This window comes from Equus asinus, chromosome 2 (genome assembly GCF_041296235.1).
Source record: "Equus asinus isolate D_3611 breed Donkey chromosome 2, EquAss-T2T_v2, whole genome shotgun sequence".
Lineage (NCBI taxonomy): Eukaryota > Metazoa > Chordata > Mammalia > Perissodactyla > Equidae > Equus > Equus asinus.
Genome location: NC_091791.1, coordinates 103,720,089 through 103,741,451, shown reverse-complemented (window position 1 = coordinate 103,741,451; position 21,363 = coordinate 103,720,089). Strand labels below are relative to the sequence as shown.

At 50.1% G+C, this 21,363-nt stretch overlaps 1 protein-coding gene across 5 annotated transcripts in view; it reads right to left on the bottom strand.

Moving 5' to 3' along the window:
- Window positions 1-11,532, bottom strand: part of KLHL25 (kelch like family member 25) — a 34,027-nt gene extending 22,495 nt beyond the window's left edge. For 2 of the 5 annotated variants that reach the window (XM_014842535.3, XM_070495738.1), the window contains exon 1: window positions 11,417-11,526. The gene's annotated coding sequence lies outside the window, so the exon portion shown is untranslated. Of the gene's footprint in view, window positions 1-1,793; window positions 2,137-11,416 lie in introns of those variants that run through there. The other 3 variants (XM_070495708.1, XM_044761645.2, XM_044761644.2) reach the window with 2 other exon arrangements.
- Between the last annotated feature and the right edge of the window lie 9,831 nt (window positions 11,533-21,363).

Genomic DNA, 21,363 nt, shown 5'->3' with positions numbered 1-21,363 from the left:
TGGAGAACATCGACATCAGGCTGCCACCCACCCTCCGCCCGCCTCCACGGCACCTCCGCACTGTAGAACCTGAGCCTGGCACTCAAATGCTCAGCGCCTCAGTTTCCACATTTGCAAAATGGGCATGAAAATAATTACACCAACCTCATAGGATTGTGCAGGGACCAAAAGGGGGAAAACAGGTGTAGAGAGCCGGGCTCAGTACCCCACACCCCGTTCCCGACCTACAGGCGCTTCAGGTAGCACAGCTGTTCTCAAAAGGTTTGGTCTCAGGATCTTTTTACAACTTAAAAATGACTGAGGACCCTGTGGAGTTTTCATCTATGTAGTTCTGCCTACTGATACTTACCGTATTTGAAATTACAACTCAGAAAAAATTAAAAACAGTAATAACTACCCATTATATGTTAACATAAGCAACAGATGTTTTTCATAAATCTATTTTTTAAAAACTTTACTGAGAAGAGTACTAGATTCTCCTATCAGCTTGTGCATTTATTTGTTTGTGGTGAAATGCTATTTTGATTGAAGAATATGAAGAAAATCCAGCCTCACATGGATAGGTGGTAGAAGGGAGGAGATTTTAAGGGCCTTTTGAGATAACTGTGGCCATTGTTCCTTGAATCGCCGAGACCTGACAGCAGTTCTTAAAGGTAAGCTGCATGGGGAAGCTCAGCCCCCATCAGTGGACTTCTGGACCCCAGGGCATCGCATCCTGGTCTGCCTGCACTTTGAATGGGTCGCTGACCCAAGCATGACTTGCTTACCATCGCGCAATGGCCACTGGGAAACACTGGTTCACTGGGTTATGCACCCTGAGAGAATGACTGGAAAAGGCAAATTAAAACTTTGGTAATACCACGAAAACCGTTCTGACCTTGTGGACTCCGAACCTCAGGGACCCTCTCAGGCCACACTTCGAGAACACTCGGTTAGCAGAACACTTCCTTACCCTCCACATTAACATGTTTTTTTAAGAACTCAGAGCAAAAGGCACTTCTATGGGAAGCGTGGGGCGGGTGAAAGAGGAAACATGCACACCCCAGGGGTCTCATCCCCTCCCCAGCTTATGGGGACGTGGGGCCCAGGAGGCAGCACCCACCTCCGTGTTGGCTGGCCTCCCCCCACCCCGGGAGCCTCCCTCTAATCACCAGGCCTGCTCTGCTCCTCCCTGCACTAGCAGACGCTCTCTTCTCACCACAGGACCCCCTGGCGCTCTCCTAAATGACAGTCCTTGCTGGTTTGTAGGGCAGGGCCTCAGACAGCGAACCACAGGGCCATGCGTGGCGTGGCCTGCTGCACTCTGCAGCTGATAATTCCTGGTCTCTTGAAATTACATCTGGATGTGTATTTATAGCCAAATACACGGGTGCCCAAGAATTGCAACTCACTCACATATACATTTTGAGCGTATCATTTGGCCACCGAGTTCCATTAAATCTTCCTCTGGCTCCCTTGTGTGGCTAGTCCGAGGCTGGAGATGAGATGAGGCCTTCCCCACTGCAGGCTGGGCTGTAGCGGGCGCGTCCCCAGGGTCTCCCCCTCCCAGCAATCAGTGCCAAAGGCTTTGCTTTTGACCACCAACATCTTGGGCTCAAAACCTTCCATGAGGCTTTGACATCCAAGCCTTGTTCGGTGTTGCCCTCCTCCAGCTTCATCATTTACCGCAGCCTCTCCCTCCCACCACTCACTCAGGCACCCGCTGGCCTTTCCAGCCCTCCCCTCCTCCCCTCCTGCCTTCTCAAGGCCACTCCCTCCTTCCACAATCCCTCTCATTTCATGGTCACACTCACCTCTGGACTTGACATCTGTCTGGTGCGTAGAGGGCCTTGTACACAGTAGATGCTCAAAAAATTAACGTGACAAGTAATTTCCGAGCAGCTGCCATGTGCTGGGCCCAGGGATGCAGCAGTGAGTAAATAAAACATTTTTGTCTTGTCTCCTGCAATGAACATTCCAATACCCAGTGTTGAGTCTTTGCTGCAGTGTTGTGACATCCCTTTGTTATCCAGCATTATTTATTCCTTCGGGTCATTGGATATTGTGTCTTTATTTTTATTTCCAATTCCTCGAGGACAGTATTCTGTGTCATCTTTGCTGCCTAGAATATATTAGGTGCTCAACAAATGTTGCTGAAAGGGAAATGGATTAACCACAATATCCACTGGAACAAGAATCTAAAAGATCCAGACATCTGTTAAACCCACATTCACGGTCCCGAGTGTCTGCTGTATTAACTTGCAGTATGACTGATATGTTTCATATTTAAGTATTTTAAATGCTAGATGGCAAAGAGCAGCCCTCAAGCCTGTGCTCGATGGGGTTCCATAAATCACAGGAATCAGGCTGCAGATGCCGACCTCGAGCAGTTCAATGGGGTGGTCAGGCACTAAGACCTTGGTTTCAAATCCCAGCACTGCTGTTTCCAACTGTGTGACCGGCCCAGGACACTTCCATTCTCTGAGCGTCACTTTTCTCATCTAGAAAATGGGGGTGACAATAACCATCTCTACATTCAAGTGCTATCCTGAGAATTAAACGACAGAACCCATGTAAAGAGCCTAGCACAGTAGGACACACACAATTCACTCAATTCACGAGAGCTGCTCTTACTAATATTGCTGTTGCTGCAGCATGAACCCTGTGGGAGGAAAATTCAAACACGGTCCCCTGATCTCCACCCCTGGTCTTAGTCCTGTGACCATGTCACCTACAAGGCAAAGGAATCTGCCTATGTCGTTAATGATGTCACTAACTAAGCAAGTGACCTTAAAATAGGGAGATTACCTGGGTGGGCCTGACCTAATCACAGGAGCCCTTTAAAGCAGAGTTTTCTCCCGCTAACCAGAGAAGTGGATGCAGAGATCTGGAGCAGGACGGCCCACTGCTGGCGAGGAGATGGAGGGGGCCACATGGCGCGGAAGTCGGCTGCCTCTAGGATCTGAGATGAGCATCCAGCTGACAGCGAGTGAGGAAACAGGAATCTCAGTCCCACAACCGCAGGAACTCGATTCTGCCAGCAACCTGAATGAGCCTGGAAGCTGATTCTCACCCAGAGCCTGGGAGAAAGGTCCGGTCCAGCTGATCCCTTGACCTTGGACTTCAGACCCCAAGCAGAGAACCCAGTCGAGCCAGCCCAGGCTTCTGACCTACAGGAAGGTAAGCTAAGAAACAGGCCTTGTTGGAGCCACTAAGCTGTTGATGATTTCTTATGCAGCAACAGAACTGAGGACAAGCCCTGCATGGCCTCCAGCCATTAGGCATATATACAGCCAAAGCATATCGGGTGCCTGGCCAGGGGCTCAGGGAAAACTTGCACTCCCTGCATTCTGAAATTGCTGCATGTGCGACGTTTGAGCACAGGGCTGGCTTCCTTATCTCCATCCTTAGCACTTAGCGGTGCATGTAGCATACAGAGGTTCTCAACAATTTCATTCAACAAAATTCCAGCTCCTGGGTAGTCAGGAACAGAATGGGTTACTGCTCTGTAGGTCAGCTTCACAGTCGCATAACCAGCCAGTGTAAGGTGTTCGGCGGGGGGGGGGGGGGGCAATTATCTGGGCAAAACCCAGCAAAGGCTTCCTTTTTGCCTAGAGGAAAACTCCAGGCACTGGGAGTGGTTCAGAGGAAGCCACCCAACAGCCAGGGTAGGTGTGTGTCCACGTGCAAATGTGTCTTTACACACCCACTGACCTTGGGCTGGACGGCCTCCCAGGGCTTTGCTGGCCAGCCAAACCCTAACATTTTGCTTGTAATTGGACCTTCCAGTAAAAAGTCCTAGTTGGAGCGGTAAAAATAGCAGCTGCGACTTCCTGCAGCAGATACGCCGGTCGTTCCGGTGCTGGGAAGAAACCTGGCAACAAACCCACGCCAGCTCCGCTGGACGCCTGCGAGCCGGCGCAGGTGGCAGTGGGGCGGGATCCCCAAGGGCAGCCCACTCACGGCCCTGCCCCCAGCAGACCATCCTGGGACCAGCTCCAGAGTGAGATGCTCCCCTTCTCGGGTCATGAAAAGCCTCACCCCTAGAACCAGGGGAGAGCTGAGAAGTGCCTGAAGCCAGGCTCCGCCCCTCCCTCCTCCTGCTCCCTCTCTCCTCCTGCTCTGCCAACCTCCGCCCCTTTCTCCTCCTCCAAAGTGGGAACCTCCCTACCACAGCCCCGTGGGGGTCCCACTGTCCCTTGCTCATGTGCTCTCCATCACCCTCCCCATGTCTATCCACCTTCCTGTCCACGGTCGAGAGCTCCCCTGCAGCTGTCCCAACAGGTCGGGGATAACTGTGGCCTCCACCACGGCTTCGTCTGAGGCATCCCCAGGGCAGCAGGGGAATGGCAGCCAGGCCTGGGTGCTGCCCCCAAGGCTGGGGCGAGCTGTGTTAGACAGAACCCACTTGGGCACTGAGAGAAGAGCCTGGCTAAAACGTCCCCAGGCCCCTCACTCCAGCAGTAACAAATTCCTCCAGGGGCCCAGGCCATGGGGCCACCAGTCCGCTGGCTCCCCATCAAGGGGCCTGATGCCGCCCAGAGAGCACATGGGCCTGATTTCCCTGGCTGCAGATCCCACCTTCCCTTCTCTATCGGTCTCCACAGCTTCCCCTCCTTTTGTCTCCAAATCAAGTACAAGGGCCCTTTCATAAATCTTTTGCTTAAAAGCCTCCTGTTAGAGGAAAACAGACAAGGACCCCCAAAGTAATACACATGGAAATTCATCAAGTTCTAGGAGCCCCAGCCTGCAGCCTCCACCAACAGGTAAACAGGTGGCTTATGAGGTCTGTGGTGGCCAATGCTGCTTTCTGAGCCTTTTTGTGGACCAGCTAGACGACTTTCTCTACCCTCCCGGCTCACTGCTTTACACCTGCAGGACAGACGAGAAGGAGCTCATGGCCGTGGCTGGCCCTGTGGCTTCTCACTCAAGCTACGCGAGGCCCTTTCCAACTCAGTGACGCCAGGCGGACGTCCCACCTAGAGACACCGTAGCCCTCCCCTGGACACACTCGCTGTTTAAAGACCCCCGGATTCACTCAAAGGTTCCAAGCTTCAGATATCCGGCCTTCACTAGTCAACCCCGTGATGTGTGCGGAGCTTTTCAGCATAAAATGAACTTTCAGGAATGTCTGCCCATTTGCAGTGCACAGCAGCCTGGCAGGGGGCAGGGCAGGGATTAAAAGGGCCTCATTTCACAGATGAGTTCGCAGGGCACAGGCTCGCTGAGTCCCCAGGCAAGGTCAGGAGACCAGGAGAGGCAGAGCCAGCACTCGCTAAACCTTGATCTTCTGGAAAAACAAAAATGGGTTAAAATAAAAAGAGGAACCCTGAAGAAACTGGATCACTTTTTTTAAAAGAAGAAAGGAATAATTTAATGAGATCATTTTCCCCCATCACATTAGGTGAAAACATGCATCCTATCCAGTGTGGATGAGGATGAGGAAATGGGCTCCCGGATACTGTCCGTGGGAGAGTGAACTGGCTGTCTTGGCGAAAGGCATTTGGCTTTGACAATGAAATTTTAAAGATGAGAAAGATGCACGATCAAGGATGTACAAGACTTCCTGGGTTGTATGGGGGAAAAAAGAAAAATCAGAAAAAACCCAAACATCTCTCGTTAGGAGACAGGGAGATGAAAGGTGGGGGGCTGGCCACGCTGTGGAATATTCTGCAGTTGTGAACAGGGAGAGGACTCCACCACACCCTTAGTGATAGAAGTTGTGGAGTGTCCAGTACGATCCAAGCCACATAAAAACAAAATCTGTACATACAAAGAGGGACTAGAAGGACGTACATCAAACCACTGACAGATACCAAGGAGGGCGACTTTCACACCATGCTCCTTTCTTCTCATAGTCTTTGTTTACAAAGGGAATCTACTAATGTATTATTGAAATAAAGAAACAATAAAACAACTTAAAAGGAACGTGTTTTCCTTAGCCTCCCTCTGAATCAGAAGATTACGGAATGCAAGGTGGCACCTATCTCTGGGTCTCATCTCGTCGTCGCCTCCCCAGCCCAGGATGTTCCCAGCCTGTGCACGTGCTTGATCTCCACCTGGCACGCCCCTCCTTGGATCTTCCCACGGCTGCCTCTTGCAAGTCTGGGCTCAAATGTCAGCAGCCCAGAGAGGCCTCTTTGAGGCCCCTGGTCTAAGTGGATCCCCAACAGTGACTCTCTTCCTCACGCCTCCCATCCGCCTCCCGCAGCCCTAATGGCAGCTGTCTATCTGTTGTCTGCCTCCTTCAGTTAAATGGGGGCTGCAGGATGCTGGGGACCTTGCCTTGTTCTCTGCGGCATCCCAGAGCCTGGCAGAGAACAGACGGCAAACGTATTCTTCAGACACATTTGGAATGGGGACACTAATAATAGTCCGCTTCCTCACCTCTCCAACGGGGAACTGAGGCAGACTCCCGACATGCCACTCACACCCTAGGCTGTGTCCTAACCACCTGACCACCTGTCTGCCTCACACACCAGAGGCAGACCTTCCAAGGAAGGACCCTCTTTGAACATGACTTTCTTTTCCTAGTTTCTAGTCCAGGGTGAGCCACTCAGAAGGTGCGAAATAAATGTTCGCTGCATGAATGGAGCTGTCCATCTTTCTCCCTCAGATTTCCAAAGCTGTGAACAAAGGCATTCACAGGCTAAGGGACTAACAGCCCAGGGTCTTAAAGCCCTGCCAGGACGTAGCACAACCTGAACTCTGGATGCTGGATGCGACTGCCACGGCTTGGAGCTCCTCGGCCTCCGGGTGCTCACTCCTGCTCAGGCAAATCAGGCCTGGCCACCTGCAAACCTGGCAGGCAGCTCGTCCTGGGGTTTGAATGAGCAAAGTCTCTCTTATCTTAATTAGGAAATTAATTCCATTCAGCCTCGATTGACCTGTGGTCAGCCTCTCCTCAGGGGCTGGATGGGAGCAGGTAGAAAATAAGAAGGCGTTCTGTTTCCATCCCATCCCTGCATCCTACTCTGAGGACTGGCTGAGAGTCGAAGGTGTCTTCTGGGCAGCCAGAGCGGGTGGGGAGGGACGCCCACGGTGAGCACGGTGCTCCCTCCAGGCAGGAGACGCAGCTCTCCCAGGGCCCTGCTCAGCGCCCGCCTCCACGCGGAGGAGCCATCCAGCTGGTCTTGCAGGAGCCTCGCCTCGTGGTAAAGCCTGGTGTGCAAGAGGCAGGGAGCCCTGTACCCTCCCCGGGCCCCTGGGCTCTCTCACCATCCCTCTTGCTCCTGGGAGCTCTTTATCCATCTCTCTTCTCAAAGGTGGCCAGGCAGCTGAGCCCAGGGGACACCCTACAGGCTAGGTCCCACCCATCTGTTCCAAGTGGGGCAGGGTCATCCTAAGGGCTCCCACACCTGCTGCCCAGCTCCCAGCCCAGGACCAGCCAGAGCAACCTTGGGAATGGAGTCCCCCACGTGCCGCCTTCCTTTGGCTGCAGTCTGGTTCTTCCTTGACCCAGTCCTCCAGCTTCACGAGCCCCTCCTCCGCAGGCACAGAAGGGTCCGCGAGCCCTTCACACCTGGATCACAAGCTCCAAGGCAGTGGGCAGAAGCCAGAAACCGAGCGAGGCGAACTCTGTCCCTCTGCAGTTTCTTGGAAAAGTCTGACTCAGCTGCCATTCACCCAGGAAAGAAGGGAAACCAGAACTTACTTACCCCATGCCTCTCATTCTACAGGTGGAAAAATTAGCACCCAAAGAGGGAAAGTGACTTGTCCAAAATCCCACGGCACACATTAGAAGCAAAGTTGGAACTAGCACTCTAGACTCCTGACTTCTAATTCGGCCCCTCTGCACTCTACTGGCTGTCTCTCAAACTCTTTCTGCCCACAAGGGCGAAGCAAATAACTCAAGCCTTATACAACTACTTAACAGAGGCTGCGAGAATCTTTGAGATTTTACAGCAAACATTGAACAGAAGCATTGTACAGAAGAGCGTGCACCCATTGTACAGAAGAGGAAATCGACGTTCACAAAGGTAAGGGGACCTACACGAAGTCACACAGCTAGGCAGGGGCAGAGCAGCACTCCCAGACCCCTATTTAAGTGCTCTTTCTGCCAACAGTTTCCCCACCTGTGGGATGGGGAAGAGAGTTGACTTCAGGCCTCAGTTCCACTGAAACAAGGTGTAGGCCAGAGAGCCTTGACCAGACTCTGTACTCAAGCCAGAGGCCAGGAGACCACTGAGAAGAGAATGGTTGTGAAGATTTTCATGTATTTGCAGGAAATACAGTAAAATTTCCCAATTGAACTGGATTTCTGAGACCACAGAGCTGGCACTTTTAACAACAGGCCAATGAGCGTGTCACACGTGCCTGCCCTTTTTCATCCAGGAGGGCACTGACAGAGCTCGGAAGGCAAGCCTCAGCACTAGGAAAGAATAGGGTCTACTGGCGCCAGAGGGAGGGGACCGGGTGGGTGGAGGTGGTGGGAACCCCAGGACAGGAGTGATCACAGACACAGGCAGCATCTGAACCGAAGTCTGTGTCCTGAATCCATGCTCTTCCCCCTGACCTTGTGCTGAAAAGAGTTACAGGGACCCCCTCCTGTCCCTGAGCCCTCTTTATGTCCCCTTATCCCTGCAGCACCGTCTCCCCACTCCTAACCGGGACCTGGAGTCAGTCTGGCAAGGGGAGTCCCCGAGGGTGACAGATATCGGCTTTAGATCCCTTTAGACTGGGATGGTGGCGGTGCTGCTCAGGGGCCAGGTGGTCAGGAACCTGCTGTGGAGGCTGGGCTGACTTCCGTCACCTGGGGACAGACCCGGATTCCTAAGGGAAAGTCCTGCTGGGATGCTGTGAGTAAAAGCTGTGGATGCGGCCGTTCTCCCGACGCCCATCGCCGCCCCCGCCCCCAGCTGTCCCAACTAAGTGTTTTCTGGCTCGGAAAAACGCTTCAACAGCCCCGGCTGCCTAAGGCAATTCAATTATGAAATTTACCACATTAGATGAAAACCAGCATCTCCATCAGCCAATTCATTTGCGTCTGGCCACTCTGTTTTCTCCTGCCAGCTCTGCCCGCCCCCTGCCTGGCCAGGCCACACCCACACCCTCAGGCTGGTCCAGAGGGACTAACTGCTGAGGCGAGGGGCTGATCTTTGGCGCTGGTGCGGTGGGTTCCCCCAGGACCCAGGAGCAGAGAGGCTGCATCCAGGAGCCATCTATCTTCCTGGGGACTCCTGGGGTTGCTGACTCCACAGGCCAGACCACCAGAGTCCCAGGTGAATCGCCCCTTCTGCATTCTCCCTACCTCAACCTGCACCTGCCTTGAGGCTGGCAATGAAAATGGGCTCTGGGAGGAGTGGGAGTGGGTGGTGGGAGAAGGCAGCCGCCCAGGGCCTAGAACCCTCTCCCGCCGTGTGCCCTCCTGTGTCCCTTCAGCTCCCCTGGCTGCCTTTATCACCGGGTTACTGTGCACATCTCGGTGTGTCAGGGCTCCTAATCCTTGTGCCAGCACACCACCCACGCCTAGGAGCTCCCTGAAGGCAGGGTCCCAATCAAGATCCTTCAAACAATGAATCAATTAGCAAATGAATGAACCACCCACTAAACAGCACTCCATCTCGACCTCCCAGGCAATAGATGGGGAGAACCAAGCCTACTTTCGCTGCAGACCTCGCAGTCCCAGGCGTGGGCAATCTTCCTCTTTCCTTCCCACACTGGGTGCCGGCAGGTTTAAGAGGCTGTTAAGGGGCATCAGGCTGCAGAAGCCATCTCCGATGTGGAGTGCACAGCTCGCCCACAGCTCCTCTCTCTGCACCACAAACATAAATCCCGCTGCAGCCTGAGCCCCAGGACAGAGGTTTCTACCATTTCCCTCTACCTTGCTTTTAACACCTCCCTGGAGTCACTTCCTGACAAACGGAATGACTCAAGATGGAGATAGCTGCCAGGCCTGGAAGAAGACTGACTCCATCAACCTCCACAGGCACAGCTTGGTGACCTAAGGACCCCCTGTCTTCGAAGGACACCAAATCTGTCCCCGGTGGGCTGGACCTTGTCTCCCACTTCTCCCCAGCCCCTAAGATCAAGCCTTACCAACAACCCCTAGGAATCCTAACAGTACACCTGGGCCCACTGAGCATCAGTCCTACCTATGAATGGGGAGACTGAGGCCAGGGTTTCAAAAGGCCTGGACCCCAAGTCATACGCACCAAAGTCTGGTCCACGATAAGAACATGGGGCTCCTGCCTCGTCTCCCAGTGCCACTGGCAGCTTCCCTCCCTCGGTCACACCAGCAGAGTGAAAGCAAAAGGACAGGACACACCTGGTGTTCTCCGCCCTGACTCACCAGGGAGGGCCAAAGCTCAGGGAACCTTTCCGGGCTCAAAGCAACCCAGCAGGACCCAAGAACGTCCAGATGGAACCCGCCGGGGCCTGGCTCTGCCCCCGCCCCAATTCCTTTGATCAGATCTCTAAACAGATTTGTCTTTGCTCAAAGATAGTGGAAACGAACTTTGGGGGCTTTGAAGCAGCAGCACAAAAAAGTGTCCGGTGGCCCTGGAGACACAGTGTCCTAAAAGAAAAGCTTCTCAAGCAACTCTGCGGCGGGGGAAAGAGGAGTGGGGGCGTGCCCAAGTGCGGGGGGGGTCCTAGAGCCAGGGCAAGACGGGGGAGGGGGACAGCAGGGCTGGAGGAGGCTTGCTCTGGACTTGCCAGGGTGGCTGCGACCACGGTGGACAGGTGAGTGGGCTTACAGCGTGTGATCATTGCTCTCCTGCTCCACAGCTCTTTAAACAGAGACGAGGGGCCCCGTCAGGAGGGACACGAACGCCCCGGGGGCTCCCGGCACGGCTCGCGCGGGCGACATTTCGTTGGTTTCACCCCTCGTCCCTCGCTCGACACGAGGCAGGCAGCCACCCAGCCCTCGGCGTCCAGCGCGCGGGGACGTGGCCCGGCCGGGGCGCAGAGCCCGGCGCTCGCATCCTCAAAGGCAAGCAGCCTCCTCTTTCCAGGATCGATAGTAATTTTTTAAAAACAGAGTCTGCGGACTCAATGAATCAACCACTCCCAGGGGAAAGAGTTGCAGCTCCCGCGCGCAACATCCATTTGCAAAACAATTCATTCCCTGGCCCAGAGCTCGGCGCAAATACCCTCGCCGGCTCTCCCGGCACGCGCGAGGCGGGAGGGGCCGGGCTTGGGGAGCGGGCGGCTGACTACGGTCCCCTCCCCACCATTGTCCCCGACTCCAGGCCCCCTGGACCCCGCGGGGACTGAGGCGGCTCCGGGCACCAAGCGCCCTGCGCTCCTCCCGCACGCGGCCCGCGGAGGCTCCCTCTGCCGGGGGCTCCCACGGCGGGGCGAGCGCACCCAGCGCCCCGGTCCCTGCCCGGGATCGTCGTGGGGGGCGGGGGAGGTGGTGACAAGTGCCAGTGGCCCCACGCGGCCAGAGCGGCCGGAGGTGGCGCCCCCAGCCCAGCCCAGCCCGGGTACTCACCGCTCCGGCCGCCGCCGCCGCGCTGCCCTCCCCGGCTCCCCGCAGCCCGAGCGCGCCGCCGCCGCGGTACAGCCAGGCGCCGCCACCAAACTAGTTTCTCCGGCCTTCCCGCCCCGCCTCCCGACCAGAAGCCAATCAGAGACGGCGCTTCTGTGACGGACAGGCGGCGGAACCTGTAGCTCCGTCCGCGGGAGGAGAAAGGGGTGGGTGCCCGGGCCGCGCCCGGCCCGCGAGGGGGCGGGGCCGGGAGAGGAAAAGGACTTCGACCAGATTCTTAAAGAGATAGCCGCCTGCCGGCCCCCGCGGCCCGAAGTTTGGGAACAAAACCGGACAGTGTTCTGGAGCTTTCCCAAGGAGGGACGTTTGTAGATTGCAAATGCTTCTCTGTACTCGGTCTGCGCAGCCACACTTTTGGTTGTGAAAATGTTAAGGAAACCCCTTCTTTTTACTCTGGGTTTGTTTCAATGTTTGGGATTTTCTGCGGCCACAAAACCCCCTCTGCACTTGCAATGTGTATTTTTCAGGATACTTCAGCTCTCCTAACCATGTCATTTCTCACTGAGTTCCTATTGTAAGTCAACCTTCAGATGTTCATGCATTCATACATCCATTCATGAATTCATTGCACAAACGGTACTGGACGCCTGTGGATGGGGGAGTCTCAGAAGGGGGATGCTCTGTAATTTCTTGTTCTTGCCTTCTGGGTTTGCGTCTCACGCCACCTCTTCAGGTTCCTGCGTGTCCAGTTTCTTCATCTGTAACGTGGCAGGTAAAAAGTCATCATAGGATTACTCGCATTAAGGACAACAAAGTCAGTGCGCAATAAATATCCTTTCTTTTCTCCCTCCCACTGAGAATTGATAGTTTAGGTAAGTCACCTAAGGATTGAAAAAGCCCTGATAAAGTACAGAAAGTGCGAAGTGTTATAAGAGCCAAGCGTGGGACGGGGAGAATTCCCTGGAAGCAGAGGTCACACTGATGGAAGGTGCCAGGTGGGTTTACAAAGGGAGAGGTCATTGAGCCCAAGTTTTGTAAGAGGGATAGGATTTTGACTGGTGGAAACTGGGAAAGAGAGCAAGTGGTAGAAAGCTGTTTAGACTGCACAAAAGAGATTCCAGGCTTACAAGGCTGTGAGATGATAGAGAAGACACCACTAGGGAAGGTATTTTGGGGGAAACAGTGTGGTGTAGAGAAAAGCAGCCGGAGATCTGGGTTTGAATCCAGGTTCTACCCCTCCAGAGCTGTGTAGGACTGGAGGCTCAGACTGCTCAGGCTCTCTGAGTGTCGGATTCTTACTGGTTAAACCAGGATTCTTGAACCTACCTTGCAGGCTTATTGTGAAGATTAATAAGAGAACGTGTGTAACGGGCCTAGCACCTAACCGTGTGCTCAAAATAGGTTTGTGTCTCTGTTTGGCCTAGATCTGGAGACCTTTAAGACACGAGGGTTCTGATATTTAAGAGCAGTCTCGGTCAGAGGGAAGAAGCTGGCCAAATGTGCCCTTAAGGTGCCTTCCAAGGGGAAAAGGCAGCTTGAAAATAATCGGTCCATTGAAGAATGATGATACAGACCACATTTGTAGTTTTAGCATCCTGCCAATTTTCTAGAGCTTGAGCGTTTATATAATTGTTGCTTGGATGAAGCTCCACATGCAAAATTGATTCTTAGCAAGTTCATAACCATCGCTTATTATTCCGTTCAGGTTCTCTGTGACATTATAAGTGCCAACCATCTAAAATCTGGTCCACATTACCATTTTCCCCCTCCCCAACGCTAAGGCTTAAATTAGGTACTGGAATATATTAAAATCAAACATAGGCAATGGAATGGAATCACACCAAGAACATGTGTTGAGTTATTGAATTTAGATATGACTTGAAAGGAAAAGAGGAGGTGAACCTTGCTTTGCCATCTGTCTCAGTCCTCACTGTAGACTCTGGAGCGTAACCACCATCGTGGCCCCTCCCAGCTAGTGTTGTAATGACCACTTAGCTGTTAGTCCACCCCACTGCACAGGGAGTTCTGGAAGGACAGGAACCATGACATCTCTGAATCTTTGTTTCCTCACACAAGTTATCTACACAGTTTTGAAAAACTATGAATAAATCTCTTATCAGTTAGAATTAGCTTTTGCTACAGATGACAGAAAACCCAAAATAACTGTGAATTTTTAAAAGACAGAAGTTTGTTTCTTGCTCATGCAAAATAAATCTGAAGTTAGGTAATCCATGACCGGTCGGCGCCTCCACAGTTATCAAGAGCATGGGCTCCTATATTTCCACTCTGCCATCCTTGATGCTCGTTTTCCATTTGCAGTTGCCTCATGGTCCAAGATGGCTGCTGGAGCTCCAGCTATAACCTCCATATTCAGACAGCAGGAAGGAATAAGAATAGAAGAGCAAATATGTGCCTCTCAACTGTGTTAGCTCCATTTAAGCAGGCTGCACAAGTCCCATACAATGCTTCCATTTACAACTTATGTAGACATTTATATGAGTGCATTGCCTCTCCAAAGAGAGTCAGGGTTCTTTTCCCAAGAAAGAGGGAACAGATATTTGGTGTCATCCAACAGTCTTGGCCAACACCCTTTTCTTTCCTCCTGGCATTGCCATCTGTCCAGTAGTCTGGTGGTTTGGAATCTAAAGTCTTAGAAATTTTGAGATGATGGACTGAATTCAATACATATGTGTTAATAGGTGATTTGGCTCTTGGTCCTTCTACCTCTCTGGATGTTCCTTTTCATTCTTCCCTGCTGATTTCTCCTTACTTCCCAGATATCCAAATATTGGAGTGCCTGGGAAGTGAGTAAGATGGAGAAGACCTCCTCCCTCCCGACGTCCACACTCTGGGTGATTTCCTCCAGGTCCATGCCTTCTGTTTATATAAACACTGGCAAATCCCAGATCTGTACTCCCGCCCCACTTCTCCATGAACTCCAGGCCCACAGCTGCTTCCTCAGCACCTTGGCTTGGATGTCTAGGGGCACCTCACCTTAACGCGCCCCTGTTGGGCTCCTGGGTGCTACCCTGCAAAAGATGTCCTGCCCCTCCTGTGGGCTTCCCCATCTCAGAAAAGGACAACTCAATCTTGTGCTCAAATAAACAAATCTGGGCACCATTCTCTCATACCCCACCTCCAATCCTCGTCCAGCCTGAGCACTTCTTACCATTTTCACTGCCACCACCAGGCTGGTCCAAACCACCATCATCTCTTGTCCAGGTCGCTGCAGCAGCCTCCCACCTCGTCACTTGGCTTCCACTTCTGCCCCTTAAAGTCATTTCTTGAGACAGCGGCACAGAGATCTTTCTGCAACGTATGTAATTGCGTCTGTCCTCCCCTCAAAGTCCTCCAGTGGCTCCCATCTCACTCAGAGCAAAGCCAGAGTCCTTGCTGTTGGTCTACAGGCCTGACCTGACCTGGCCTGGACCCCCTGACACCTCATCTTTTACCTCCCTGCCCCTCCCTTGCTCAACTCTGGCCCCACTGACCCCTTTCTAGGCCTCACACGAGTCAAGTCCCACTGCAGGGCCTTCGCCTTTGTGGGCTCCGCCCAGCAGCTCTTCCTCAGATGTCCACAGGGCTCACTCCCTTACTTCTTCAGGTCTCTGCTTCAATGTCCCCTGACCACCTTCTGGGAAGTAACCACGTTCCCCACCCTGGCAATCCCTGGCCTTACTCCATAGCTCCACAGCACTTATGTCCACCTGAAATTTTATGTTATATTAGTCACATCATATTATACGGAGAGAGAGGGAGAGAGAATCAACCCTGACGTCTCGAGCTGGCCCCAAGGTGCAGCTGGGCCTTGGCATTCTCCTGTTGAACATAAGTAATTTCACAGAATATCAACATCAGACAAGGCCCCTCTGTGACCACGATGGGTCAAGACAAAGACAAAACGACTCCATAATCATGTCTGAAAGCAGCGAAACACAAGCATGGCATTGTCCAAGCCACAGAATACGCAACATCTGCCTCTCCCGGTTAATGAGCGATGGCTGCTGTTTCATTGGTGATAGCTCTGGCCTCCATCTGATCTTGCTCCTTTTAGATAAGGTTTGTGGAGACACCCATCATAGGCTCATCCCTGCTTCTGACACACCCAATCCAGAGCAAACCCCACTTCCTTCAGCCCTCTCCCAAAACACCCAACCAGAGCCGGAATCCTATTATAGGTTCTTTCTAACACCCTGGTACCGAGACAAACCCTTGGTGTGCGGTCTCCCTTGTTGCAACAAGTAACAAACCCAACTTGTTCGTCAGCAGGTATTCCTGGCTGACACTACAGATACATACATACATGTGTTAAATTGGGTATGGGGGCATTTAATTGGCTGTCAGTTCTCCCAGAATGTACATTTCACTCACTGCTCCATTTCCAGACCTAGAACAGTGCTGGCACATAGGTGGCTCTCCATAAATATTTATTCAGTGAATTCAGAATGAATTGAATGTAGCTTCAGGGGCACTGTTAGCCACCGTCAAGTCAGTAGTTTCTGATCTCAGGGTTGGAGAAATTCAATCAAGTCTTCAATTTCTGGTTAAGCTACCAAAAGATGAACCCCTGGTCAGGCGGGGCCTGCCCAGGGCAGGGCTGTGGCAGGAGATGGCTTTGTCAGCTTCGGTTCCCAAGGGAGGGGCAGGGTGTCAGTGTCTGCCCTTCTTAGGGAGCAGCTGGAATCAAGGTCATCGCTGAGTCACAGCTTCAGCGCTGGGCGCACAAAGAGCAGGGCAGGACCTGGCGGGAACAGAGGCTGCGGGAGGCGGGAGGGTGTCCTGCCTCCTCCTGGTGGCAGTGTGGGGACGGCATGAGGAAGAAGCCCTTTGAGCTCACTGCTCCGGGTGGTCTCCGTTCAGCCGTGCCCATGAAGCCCCTTCCCCCATGTCCTCTCCCCACACCATCAGAAATGACCCAGCTGAGACCTTTACTTGACATAGCAAGCATCCTCGTGCTTCTGTACCGTAAGTGCGTACTGGTGGTACGGGAAGTGCTCCAGCGGTAACAACTTTGGTCTCTGGGGCAGCGGGCATGTGCAGACACACGAGGGAGGAGATGTAGATGTCCAGGGGCCAGACTGCGATGCCAGCAGTGGAGGAGCCGGACCGAGGGGCTGGGAATGAGCTGCAGGAAAGACAAGAGCGCATCAGGGAACAAACGCCTCCTTTTAGTAATGTTGGCCGGGACCTGCCCCACTCCCTTCGTTCCTGGAAACCAGAAGGCAAAGCACAGAATGGAACAATGGTTAATAAACTACTGTCAAAGATGCAAAACAGTGTGGATGGTGTGCTACCTTTGGGGCCCAAAGTGGGAAAAATCAGAAAGTACGCTTGTAAATGCATGTATGTAAATGAAGATACTCTTGGAGGACATTTGGAAAATGAACCCAATGGTCCCCTGTGAGTGATCCTGGAGGGGCAGTGGGGTGATGGGGGCCAGAGGCAGCCATGTGATTTCTGAGCCATGGGAATCTATTGTGTATTCAAACGATAATTTAAAAACCAAATCAGAAGCTTAAAACATGAAATAAAACTATGTATTTCTTGCACAATTTAGGATGAAGGAAGAGGAAGGAAAAAGGAGATTTGTACTCTCTATATGGTCTGGAGTTTTAGAAAAATGTATTCAAGTTTTCTTTGTATAATTAAAAATAATGTTTAGGGGCTCGGCTCCATGGCTGAGTGGTTAAGTTCACTCGCTCTGCTTTGGTGGCCCAGGGTTTTGCCGATTCAGGTCCTGGACATGGACCTAGCATCACTCATCAAGCCATGCTGAGACGGCATCCCACATGCCACAACTAGAAGGATCCATAACTAAAATATACAACTATGTATGGTGGGGGCTTTGGGGGGAAGAAGGAAAAATAAAATCTCTAAAAGAAAAAGGAGGAAGGAAGAAAGGGAGGGAGGGAGCAGAGAAGGAAGAAAGAAGGAAAAGAAATGGCATTTGGAGACAGCAAGAACAACCTGGGTTTGTATCCTGGCTCTGCCACTCGCTGTGTGACCATGAACACGTTATTTTACCTCTCTGAGCCTCAGTGTCTCCATCACTAAAATGGGGATGATGATGATGATAGTAATAATAATAGGAAGAATTCCTAATTCACAGGGTTCTTGAAGAGGTTAAATTAAGAAAAAGAAATCTGCGTGGAGCACTTAGCCCAGAGCCTTGGATTTAATAAACCCCAAAAATTTTAGCAACTGCCATTACAACTAGATGCTTGAAAAGTGCCACAGAGTATCTCCGGGTTACTGATTATAAGTATCAGTTAATTGTAATCATTATCTGTAAATATCATCACAACTTTGGGGGTGGTCTCTGGTAACTCCTTAGCTGGGGAGGCAAAAGCTCTGTACCTCTCACTTGCCACCCGTGAAAATCTGTCCCATTAAGGGTCTTATCCCTCCCAGGTGGTGGGGGCTGGGGGGACAGTGGGGGGCAGGCAGTGCAGGGTGAGGGCTCCCTCAGGACCTCTCCCTGGCATCCATGAAAGCTCTGGGGGGCACAGCCAGTACAGGACTGCAGGATTTCCGGGTCCTGTTGATGCAATTTCCCAATAACCATTCTATAGATAGCAGAGAGAAGTTGAGTTTTCATTGAGCCAAGCTGAGGACAACAACCTGGGAAGACAGACTCCACAAAGGAAAAGAGCATCCAGGGAAGCATGGTTTTCAGTACAGTTTCATACCTTTTTAGAACAAAGAGTATACATCAAACATGCCCAGGACACATATTCATCAAAGTTTCAAAGAGGTATTCAGTTGCAAATTAGCAGGTCAACATGACCCTCATGTCTGTGAGAGGAAACTTACCTTCAAGGGTACTGATACCAGTGTCTTAGGAGGGGAAGGATACATTCTTAGCTTAAAAGAGTGCATTCTTTTACTCTGAAATAATGTGTAATGCATTCTTTACTTTAATGGTTAGAGCAGATGTACAATGTATGTTTGGTAGGCTGTAAATCAGACTTCTCTAATTCAAGCCAAATTAGTTTTCAACCAGAATAGCTACCCCATCTATCTCAATATGTGAAAATGTCTTTGTCAGTCTGGCTCCAGAAGAGCTTCTCCAGGAAAATAGACAGTGTGCCCCGTGGAATTTTGTTCCATGCTCAAGTGAGTCCATGCATAGCCAAATGGGAATGTTACCCAGCAGTCATTGAAAGGCTATGGGCTTTGTTCATTGATGTGTTGATTTCAAAATGTTTATCAAATGCTCAGCATGTTGTAGACACAATGCAGGGAGTTGAGTAGATCCAGAGGGAGATGGGGCACAGAGGTGAATAAATCATAGTCCTTATCCTTAAAAATAGCACCAATCTTGTCCGGTGTTGCAGAAAATACACAAACTGCAAAATAAAATTAAGAATGTCATAGAGATTCAAATAAAATATTATGATAGACCTGGGGAGGGAAGGGTGAGTTTTGGAGGCAGCATTTGCCCTGAGCCTTGCTGGGTGCATAAAATTCAACAAGGGAATACCTGGCATGCAAAGACTGCAGGGAAAGGTTCCAGAAAAGAAGAGGAGCCTCTGGGAGGAGTATGGAGTCTAAGTGGGGGGACAGGGGGAGGGGAAGTGGTTGTGTGGGGAGGGATGGAAAGACTAGAAGGAAAGGGAAGAGAGTAACTGACACCTGGTTAGCTGTCCTGCCAACTGTCCTGTTCAGATCCCACGCGGACTCACAATATAATGAACACAAGACATGAAGAATCTGTGAGCAGATAACCTCAATATTTATTCCACAAAGAGTTACTGCACAGCAGTTAAAAACAATGAAGTATCTTTGTGTATCAACATGGATACATCTTGAAACATGATGTTGAGTGAGCAAAGCAATTTGCAAATGGATACATAGAGTGAGATCACACTAAGGTACATTATAAAACCTTACAAAGCAATACTATAAAGTATATACTGTTTGCAGGTAGTTTGTATTGCATAAATATAAAAATACCATGTAAGGATACACACAATATGCTACAGTATAACAAAATATTTTGAGAACTTCGATGATCTTGAAGATTTTCTGGGACAATATGGGTTATCAAAATTACCTCAAAGATATGTAGAAAACACAAAGGGCTCAATGACAATAAAAAAACTTAAAAAGTAATTGATGAAAGGATCAATCCACCAGGAAGACACTTTGATTCTAAATATGTGTGCACGAAACAACACAGCCTCAAAATACGTGACGTGAAAAAATCTGATAGAGCTGGAAGATGAAACAGACAAATCCACAGTTATAGTTGAGGATTTCAACACTCCCCTCTCAGCAACAGGGGGGACTGCTAGACAGAAAATCAGCAAAAATATCGGAGATCTGAACCGCACAATCAACCAATAGGTTCTAATTCACATTTATAAAACCCTTCATTCAACAACAGAACAGACACTCTTTTTCAAGTGCCCAGGAAACATTCACCAAGATGGATTATATCTTGGGCTGTAAAACAAACTTCAACTGAAAAAAAAAAATTGAAATCATGCAGAGTGTGTTCTCTGATCATAATGGAATCAAACTGGAAATCAACAACAGAAAATCTCTAAACATGTAGAAATTAACAACATTAAACAACATACTTTTAAATAATCTATGAGTCAAAAAGGAAATTGAAAAAACCACAATTGACCTCAACAAGACGTCTTTCAAGACAACATAATATTCAAAGCCACAGAGGTCCAATTCCCTGTAAAACCTGATGTAAACAGAGAAACTAGGGTCTTCGTAAGATGCTGTCTGGCACACTTAAAGAAGGATTGATTTGACATGCACCAGCTAGCAAATGTCCCAGATTTTCTCCCTCACCCGAGAAGAGCTGATCTTCAGGAAGCTTACACATAGCTAGGTTGACAGTTTCCGCTAAACCCCCTTCTTCCAATATAATTTCTTACTGACCTCCCCCAAGGTTGGCATGATATCTTTGAGTTGTTTTCAGCTGCACACTTGAGTCTGAGAGCATTTCTCTGTTTTTTTGTTTCCTCTTTTTTACACAAGACATGGTTGAGAACTGTGTGTAAACTGAAGTTCTTCATGGCATCATTTGAATGAGAGTGGATCACGGACAGTGAATAATGTACACTTCTGACCATGAAAAATTACACAGAACTGAATAAAAACAAAAATACAACATATCAAAATATGTGGGGTGCAGTGAAAGCAGTGCTGAGAAGGAAATTGATAGCACTAAATGCTTACGTTAGAAATGAGGAAAAGTCTTAAGTTAATGGCCTAAGTCCCTGCCTCAAGAGACTAGAAAAAGAAGAGCCAAATAAACCCAAAGCAAGAAGGAAGGAAGGAACAAAGAGCAGAAAGCAACAAAATGGAAAATAGGAAAACGAGAAAACAATCAATGAAAGAAAAATCTAGTTCTTGAAAAAAATCAATAAAATTGATAAACCTGTAGTAAGACTGACAAAACCAAAAAGAAGACACAGATTACCAATGACAAGAAGGAAATATGGGATATCATTACAGATCCTGCACAGATACAGATCTAACATACAATAGAGTTACAAACTCTAATTTTTCTCATAAGAGGTGAATTTCCTAAGATCAGTGTGGAGTATTACAGAAATAATTAAAGGAAGGAAATAACACTCACAGAAGTTATAATGCTTGTTTGAGCCTCCAGAATAATAATAATTCAAGAAAAATCACTGAAATCATGCTTATGGGGTGCACACCTTGGTGTGTCCTGTGAACACAAATTTTAATTTTTAAGGCAAGCAATTCCAAAATAAAAACAATATCAAACTACAGCAGTGCCATATAATGCAAGGCATTTGTTGGCATATGAAATCTTTAAACTGCATTCCACAGTCTATGGTTATTTTGTAACATACAATAAATAGAGTAAGAAACTCTTTTTAAGAATAAGGGGCATTGTAGATCCTTTACTAGGAAGATAATAAGGGTATACTATGAACAACTTTATAGTGACAAAT